Source organism: Sinocyclocheilus grahami, unplaced genomic scaffold, assembly GCF_001515645.1.
Source record: "Sinocyclocheilus grahami isolate Dianchi unplaced genomic scaffold, SAMN03320097.WGS_v1.1 scaffold1066.1, whole genome shotgun sequence".
NCBI classification, from domain to species: domain Eukaryota; kingdom Metazoa; phylum Chordata; class Actinopteri; order Cypriniformes; family Cyprinidae; genus Sinocyclocheilus; species Sinocyclocheilus grahami.
Window position 1 is genome coordinate 248,080 of NW_015506245.1, and position 10,159 is coordinate 258,238.

Consider the following 10,159-nt stretch of genomic DNA (forward strand, 5'->3'; position numbering starts at 1 on the left):
TTTTGCAGTATTAAACACATATTTATACCGATTTCATCAGGCTCCGGAAATTCTTCAAAAAGAACACAAAGAATGGCCTTCTCAGCTGCCATAGTTGCAACTCTTGCAGCATCAGAACAGGGTGTTCAACGCACTACCGTTTCCGTTTAAAAAACATTTTGCACCGTTTTTGTCGGGGCTGAACGCAGCCCTGGTTGGCATACGGAAGAAATAAATCAGAAGGGGTCGCAGTTTTGAAAGGTTAAAAAGTAAAGCTCACTCTTGTGGAAGATGGTTGATTTTAGTTGTAGAAGATGGTAATAATGTTTTAATTTTGGGGAATATCTATGGTGACAATTATACTCTACAAAACAGGTTATTACAAAATTTTAGAGAAGAAATTTTGGATTTCTTTAAAATATACCCAAGTGCCCAGTTGATTTTAGGGGGTGATTGGAACACTATTAATGATCCTTTTTTTGGATTGTTTTCCTCCCCGTATCAGTAGACAGTTCCAATATACTGATATATTTAATTTATGTTCCCAATTAAATTGTCGGGATGAATGGAGGCACAGAAATCTTGATAAGATAGACTTTACTTGGAGTAATAAGGATAGATCTATACAATCTAGAATTGACTTTTGGTTAACATCTGAGGAACTTGGGAATCAAAGTTATCAGCCTTGGTGATACAAGAACTCGAGGATCTAATTTCAATTACTGGAAATTAAATAATTCACTTTTTGAAGATGTTCAGTTTAAGGATAATGTTAAAAGTGTGATAAAGCGATGTTACATTAATGCTAAAATATCAGGCTTATATGGAACAATTTGGGAAATTATGAAATAGGAAATTAGAAAATTTGCAGTCTAGAGAAGTAAAGAAATAGCCAAAACCAAAACAAACAAAGAAAATGGCTTAATTCAAAGCATAATTGATATATATGACAAACAAATAGAAAGTGAACAAGATAAAAATCTTTTAATAAAATTGCAATTGGAATTATAACAAATCTATGAATATAAAGCTAAGTGTGGGTTTATAAGGTCAAGGAGAAAGTGGTTAGAAAAAGGTGAATCGAATTCTAAATATTTTTTCAATCTTGAAAGAAAATTTTTTAGAAGCGATGTTACATTAATGCTAAAATATCAGGCTTATATGGAACAATTTGGGAAATTATGAAATAGGAAATTAGAAAATTTGCAGTCTAGAGAAGTAAAGAAATAGCCAAAACCAAAACAAACAAAGAAAATGGCTTAATTCAAAGCATAATTGATATATATGACAAACAAATAGAAAGTGAACAAGATAAAAATCTTTTAATAAAATTGCAATTGGAATTATAACAAATCTATGAATATAAAGCTAAGTGTGGGTTTATAAGGTCAAGGAGAAAGTGGTTAGAAAAAGGTGAATCGAATTCTAAATATTTTTTCAATCTTGAAAGAAATTTTTTTTTATTTTTCCTCTTTAAAGAAACTCAAGATTAACGATTCCCTTACAGTGGACCCAAAATTAATATCTAATTTCGTTGTTACATTTTATGAAAAGTTATATGCCCAAAATAATAATATAGGTAATGTACCTTTTTTTCTAGATTCACTTGTGGTGTGAAAAAGCGTTGGCCCCCTTCCTGATTTTTTTGCATGTTTGTCACACTTTAAGGTTTCAGATCATAAAATAAAACTAATTTAAAAATTCAAAACTATAATAATCTTGGTGGAGTCATGAACACTGACCTTAACTGAGGTAAGTGAGGCCTGCAGTTCTTTGGATGTTGTTGTGGGGTCTTTTGTGACCTCTTGGATGAGTCGTCGCTGTGCTCTTGGGGTAATTTTGGTCGGCTGGCCACTCCTGGGAAGGTTCTCCACTGTTCCATGTTTTTGCTTTTTGTGAATAATGGCTCTCACTGTGGTTCGCTGGAGTCCCAAAGCTTTAGAAATGGCTTTATAACCTTTTCCAGACTGATAGATCTCAATTACTTTGTTTCTGAATTTCTTTGGATCTCGGCATGATGTCTAGCTTTTGAGGATCTTTTGGTCTACTTCACTTTGTCAGGCAGGTCCTATTTAAGAGATTTCTTGATTGCGAACAGGTGTGGCAGTAATCAGGCCTGGGTGTGGCTAGAGAAATTGAACTCAGGTGTGATAAACCAAAATTTTAACAGGGGGGCAAACACTTCTTCACACAGGGCCATGTAGTTTTGGATTTTGTTTTCCCTTAATAATAAAAACCTTCATTTAAAAACTGCATGTTGTGTTTACTTGTGTTATCTTTGACTAATATTTAAATTTGTTTGATGATCTGAAACATTAAAGTGTGACAAACATGCAAAAAAATAAGAAATCAGGAGGGGGGCCAACACTTTTTCACACCACTGTATGTGATCAAGACATAACTTTTGAAGAAATTCATAAAAGCATTGAAAAGCTTAAAAATAATAAAGCACCAGGTAACGATGGGCTGACCTGTGAATTTTATAAAGAGTTCAAAGAAGATATCTCAGAGTTTCTTTTATGTCTTCAAAGAAATTTTGCAAAATGAAGTAATGTTGCCAACTATGTTACAGGGATTGATTGCATTGATTCCTAAGCCAGGTAAAGACCTATTAAATATAGAAAATTGGAGACCTATAACTCTAATCAATAATGATACTAAATTACTTTCACATATATTTGCAAGTCGAATAAAGTTAGTTTTAAATGAAATTATAGATGATTGTCAATCTGGCTTCTTACGTGGTAGATATATTGGCAATAATATTAGATTTGATTGACTACAATTTTCTTTTAAATGATGATAGTTACATTTTTTCATATAGATTATTACAAAGCATTCGATACTGTAAACCACAAATTTTTATTTGAAGTGCTTGATTTCTTTGGTTTTGGCAACAACTTTATCCGTGCAGTTCGAACATTATATAATGATTGTAATAGCTGTTAAACTACCCTTCGGGACCACTCCTAGATTTAATATAGGTAGAGGTGTTAAACAAGGAGATCCATAAGCTCCTCTGTTATTTTTATTGGTCACGCAAGTATTGTATCTTCATATTAAAATCAATCCATTTCAAGGTATCCAGTTGGCCAATAATGTGATTAAATGTTCCCAGTTAGCAGATGATACAGCAATTTTTCTAAAAGACATAAAAGAATTAAAAGTGAGTGTCTTCATGAATTCTATTTAGTATCAGGGTTAGCTACAAATATAAAAAAATGTGAATTGTTTGCTTCAAAAGAAAGACCCAGTAACTTGTCTGAATTTTGTGGCATTCCAATAAAAGATTATATTACTTATTTAGGAATTACTATATGCAAAGATCAAAAAGAAAGAATAAATCTTAATTATACCCCAATAATGAACAAAATTCAATTATTTTAATTGAATATTATCAAAATATGAAGGTTTATCCAGACTAGTTTACACCGCAATGGCTATAGATATTCCAAAAAAGTATCATTAATAAGATAAATAAATGTATATATAATTTTATTTGGAAAAATAAACATCATTTGAATAAAAAAAGACTTTGTAATCCACTTAAGGTGGGCTAAATGTACTTGATTTTGAAATATCGAACACTATTTTTAAAATTAAGTGGATACAAATTATATCTGTTCAAAAGAGAAGCTATGGTATTATATCCCTAATATTATTTTTGAAAAAGTAGGTGGTATTGAATTTCTTCTTAATTGTAATTTTAATATTAGCAAGCTTCCCATAAAACTTTCCAATTTTCACAAACAGGCATTGTTATCATGGATGATTATATACAAACAGAATTTTTCCCCCTCACAAATGCTTAATTTTGAATAATAAATACATTACACACCAAAATAAATCTCTTTTTTTAGATAATTGGTTTAGAAAAAATATTGTGTTGGTTTCTCAACTTTTGAATAGTAGTAATGGTCATGTGCTTACATATTCAGTTTTTAGAAAAATTTTCATTTTATATACCTGTTAAGGAGTATATGATGGTAATCAATGCCATTCCTTCAGAACTTAGGAAATTATTACAAAATGATGTAGTCGAAAAAACAAATTTAGATTTCAGTGTTAAACTGGAAGGTATAAATATAAAAGATCAAAAATGTAATAATTATCTTAGAACGATTTGGCAAATTTCCAGTGTTCCTTTAGCCATTGGTTTTTGGAGATCACAGTCAACTGGAAAGAAACTTTTAAAATTTCCAGACATTTTTGTATCACAAATAAAGTTAGAGAAGTATCATACAAGATTGTTCATCGTATTTATCCTGTAAAACAGGTATTGCAAAGTTTTGTAAAGACAATTGACTTGATTGTATTTATACAAAATAATTTTTGTGCGATTTTTTTTTATTTTTTATATTGAATTGCAACTCAAAGAAAAGGATGTTTTATTTTTTTATGAGCAGTTTTGGGGGTAATATATTACAAGTAACGCAAGTTACATAATCAGATTACTTTTTTCAAGTAACTAGTAAAGTAACTCATTACTTTTTAATTTACAAGAGAATATCGGAGTTACTTTTTCAATTAAGTAACGCAAGTTACATAATCAGATTACTTTTTTCAAGTAACTAGTAAAGTAACTCATTACTTTTTAATTTACAAGAGAATATCGGAGTTACTTTTTCAATTAAGTAACGCAAGTTACATAATCAGATTACTTTTTTCAAGTAACTAGTAAAGTAACTCATTACTTTTTAATTTACAAGAGAATATCGGAGTTACTTTTTCAATTAAGTAACGCAAGTTACTTATTTTTTTCAATTTATAGATTGACAGCTTTCCTGTCCCCATGTTGAGAGAAATCAGATGTTACTGTAGTTCAAAATAAATATGAATATGCATTAATTCATCTCACTCACACACAAAAAAAACACAGATTCAGTATTCCTCAAAATGAATAAAAATAATGCAACTCAGAATATGATGCAAACCTGCAATAATTAAATGTTAAACAATACAAATATCCTTTATGTATTTAATCCCATTCTATTAACCAATGTCTTTGCTTCTGACCTTCGATGATCCAGTTCAACCGTACTAATAAAAGAGAGATAAGTTGTCCAGGCACTTGTGCAGCGCCATTTTTATGTCATCCCACTTGTGTTGGGGCACATGACTTCACCCCCCCCCCCCCCCCCCTTTTTTCCCCCTCACCACAAAAACAGAAGCACAGTAATTGATCTGATTGTAAAATGTCATCTGAAATGCCACCCCCCCCCCCCCCCCCTTTTAATGCCACCCCATTAAAAAAATAGTATCTCAGTAAAAAGTAATAGATTAAAATAGGAATCTCCCATCCTGGGAGAAACAAGTTAAACTATCTGCCAGTGGGGTAAGAAAAATAATCTTAATGCAAATGGAAACAAGACAATTTTTTTCTTACCGCACCACTTTCATTTTCGTCATGCAGACACTGTAAATGTGACAAAAAATGGAATGTCTTTTTACATGGGATCCTGTAGATGAGGAGGCTGCATTAATTTGTGGGGAGTTACATTTACATCAGGAGAGGATTTTATTTTATTTCATTTTTGGAAACAAGACAATTTTTTTCTTACCGCACCACTTTCATTTTCGTCATGCAGACACTGTAAATGTGACAAAAAATGGAATGTCTTTTTACATGGGATCCTGTAGATGAGGAGGCTGCATTAATTTGTGGGGAGTTGCATTTACATCAGGAGAGGATTTTATTTTATTTCATTTTGCCATATCCACATGCATATTTATTGGAACAGTACCACTTTATGATACTCACTTGATAACATCTTGCTGCCACCTCTGGAAGTAGGCTAACCTAATAATTAGAATTTCCTTTAGGTTTTCCAGTGTGATTGGATGCATTGATGACATGCATATTCCTATCATCACACCTTCTGAAAATGAAGCTGATTACTGAATGGAAGGATGCCAGATATATGCCGTAACCACCACCACAGCTGTTAAATAAACACTAATTATTCACAATTAATTTGGTCATCTTTATTTCCGACAAATAAAAAAGCAACACTTATTTTCCCTGTTGGATTTTAATATAGGTATTGTGGCCATCTCTTCATCTGTCAGTGATGCTGGTGCAGGTTCTCCCCCCATATTATGAGTCTCTGCCTTCTTGCTGTTGGCTGAATAGAAGTCAAATGTTTATTTCATTACACTAATTAAGAAATGTATGTTGGATTAGAGAACATTTAATTATGTGAAAAGAGCATTAGACTATGTGGGAAAAGCCACTGCACATTGAAATAGACACTGAATTATATTTATTCAAATATTTGTAAAGTCATGTAGCCTATACCCATAAACCTTAACCTGACTGAATTGTTTTTGTTTAATTTTTTTTCTTTTTTGCCCGTGGGATACCATTAAAATGAAGATTAGTTCAATAACGTATAACAGCGATTAAGAATTAAAGTTACGTATTGCGTAGTCTTTTTGTCAGGTGCTGTTGCCATGGTGAATCATAATTTCAGAGCTCCATCGATCATGGCTTTTCAAAGTCATGGTGCACTCGCTAAACTCAGCGTCAACATACTCAGAATGGACTGAACGAACTCTGTTCAGCTGTTCACAAACCGAAAACTCAGAGTTTCCCATCTCAAGTCAACTCAAGAGTTCAAGTTTTAACTCCAAGTTTGTTGAACCTCCTTTCTGGAATACACCCCTGAACTCTCGGTTGATTAACCCAAAACTTGCTTATTCAAGGTAAGCTGATTCCAAAACCATGACTGCGAGTAGGTTCAGTCAACCCAGAATATGTTCACTGTGAACACACAACCGGGCCCAGAGCAGGTTATGTTGAGCACAAGTTGCTATGGCTGCTTACATACCCTGAAAGTTATTTCTCCTTTGGGACTGAATGGTTTTCCATAAACTTGCCCTGGTATGTCACAGAACCTGCTTTCTGGAATACCCCCATGGTCTCATATCATTTTGATGATTCTGACTTAAAATTGATAATGTATACTGCCATGGATGCAGTTGTATGACTGGAATCAGGCTCTTTTCAACCACCATTTTCCAACCCTGGCTCTGGAGTAGCCACAACATAAACATTTTGGGTGTTTCGGTATGACACACCCATTTCAAGGTTATGGACTTTGTGTACAGCTTCCAAGAATATCACTTAAGGTTTACTGATGTAAAATTCTAATTAAACTTTATTTGCAGTACTTATTACACAATACACATTTCTTAATATTATGCCTAAAATGTGTTTTAATATCACTATTAATAAGTGTCTTGTTAACACTTATTAATATCACTATTAATAAGTGATCTCTGTATCAGTCTTTAAATGCAAGATATTTAAAGTGTCATGAAAGCCTAAAACACATTTTTTGAGATGTTAACGTATTAACAGGTTGCACATCGGTGAAAACAACAATAGCACTCATTATGTTTATTATTAAGGGAAAAGAGTTTTGTTTTGTTAATTCTTTTGAGCAATTTCGTTCTTCTGGTTCAAAAAGCAAAGTTGAACCAGTGTCACGAAAAGTGACATGCATTAATTTGGAGTAGTGATTGCTGCCGTGGCTGGAGTTTTTCTCAGTATTATTCATGAGGATGAACTCTTATGATCCAATCACTGCAATATGCATGAGGTTGTATTACAGCTGAGAATTTAAATCCCATGAAAGTTTCCGCGCTGTCAGTTCATCTCTGTAAACATGACCATAACAATATGTAATATGTTACAACACGTAGAGCGTGCATGAGAGAGTGGTGTTCTGTCAATTTGTGCTATCCTATAAAATTTTGCTACCTCCCATTAAAACAGTAGGTAGTACAATTCGACAAAGTGAAAAATGCTGTCAAATTATGGTTTATTAATGTCTACACCTACCCCAACCCTAAACCTACCCTTACAGTAATGCAATTACAGTAATTATGTGTTATTCGCGGTTGTGGCTGGAAGGGATACAGCTACGGCCGGAAACCAACAATAAATAAATGTTTCTACCTATTATTGTTTTATTAACATCTACACCTACCCCAAACCTACCCTTACAGTAATGCAAATACATAAAATATTGTTATTCAGCATGAGAAAAAGGACGCAATATTGATGTGTTCATGCGCAGTAAGCCCTGGAAAGACAATCTGACGGGTAGGATAAAATGTCAGGACAAGTGGTTTCTGCGCTGAATGGCGCGATGAGTTAAACAAAACTAGCTGCGAGGATCATAGTTCATATCCAGACCGGAGCAAACGTGTTTCAGGTTTTGTGAAAATACTTCATATTGAATATTACATTATTATTGAATTAAATATATACAGTGGGTACGGGGGGTCTGAATACTTTCCGTACCCACTGTACACATATATATATATTATAGAATATTCCATATTTTCTCGTGCTCCAAACATGAACCAGCACCGTGTATGTGCACATATTACATCTTCTTAAAATGAAATATGTGCAAATAAGGGCAACTCATACAGTGGTACATCTGACACAACGGATTATTGTGATACACAGCAAACAATGATATAGACCGAAAATTCAAAGAAGGGTAAACAAAAAGTAACTATGCCTTTATTCTTTCTGTTTTCAAGATATTTTAATATTCATTTGTCTGTATAATGAGTGTGTTTTATTGGTTGTTTTCTCCCCTCTTCACGCCCACTTTTCCACAGTTTTGCACACCCATTTCTGGCATCTTTTCAGATTTAAGGTGTGAAAGACCAGAGCTAAGACATGGGGGTTTCATGACACTTTAAAGTGTACCTGAAGTATACTTGCAATAGTTCCACTTTAGCACAACCAAATATACTTAAGTATACCTTCAGTTGGACCTTAGGGGTGGGCGATATGACCAAAATCTTATATCACGATATGACTAATTTTATATCACGATAACGATACATATCACGGTATATTTATTTTTTTCTTGTAAAAAAGTTTTTTTATGATATTGGTATATGTATATTGGTATATATGGTATCTTTGAGACCCACAGAATTGTCATAATCCTTATCATCAATGTCAACATCAAACTAATACAAGCCTAAAAAGAGACCAAAAAACCTCAAGCTCACTGAAGATAAATAAACAGTCAGTGATGAAATAAGGATAAGAAACTAATTGCAAGCAATAGGACAAAAAACTACAATAAATAAGAAACACTACATACATTGTGTAAATTAATTCGTCTTTACGGTGTTAATCTAATATATATAGACAGATAGATAGATAGAATTAACATGTGTATTATGTATAGATTCTATGCATGTATATAAATATATTAAAGTTATAAAAATGATTTAGTCAAGAGCAGTGAGAGATTTTCTCTCAATGTTGTTTGATTAATATAAATGACAGACAGAACATTGGACAGCTTCCCCTTTAAGACCGAAGTCCAGATCCAATATACTGTTAAATATGCGTTTTCTTTTTCAGCTGTTTACTCTCTAAATCACTGTGTTTATGAGGATATTTGCAAAGACGGGGATTCTGATGCATATAAGTTTATATAATCATTCAAAGCTAGTAAAGCAGCAAAAAGAAAAAAAGTGCACTCCTCTCACACAGAAACAGAGACGGCGTACGCATATAGCTCTGTTGTTTGTGTTTCAACCAAGCAGCACCCATCCTGTCTCTCTCGTGAAACCAACACGGAAGTGACTAAAACTGCAATTCATCGAATGGCCGCTAAAGACTGGCTCCAAAAAGAAAGTCAGTCCCATAGACTCCCCATGTTAAAATGCCCAACGTTACAGCAGAATTCTTTTTTTGCAGCCTGGTACAAAAAGTGGTTTTGGTCTATATAGTAAAGTTTGCCCTTCATGAAAACTGTGAGGGGGTGATTTTTTTTTATAACTCATCCGTTTAAATTATATTAAGCCTTAAACGTTCTGCATAATTAAGGGCGTGGCCACTTGAGTGACAGGTGGATTGCCGCTCCTGTCACCACCATTGAGCTAGGTGGGCGTGGTTTCAGCAACCAGCTCCCGCCTCTTTGCCAATTTTCAGTTTATCCAGGAGTGACACGCTGCCAAGATGGCGATGGCCGGCTCCGCCCACTCTGAGCTTCAAAACCGCTCTTCAGAAACCTACGGGTGTCGTCACGGACTATGTCCTAACTACGTCCATGTTTGTATACAGTCTATGGTTTCAACCAGGAGCGGCTCGTCTAATATATATATATATATATATATATATATATATATATATATA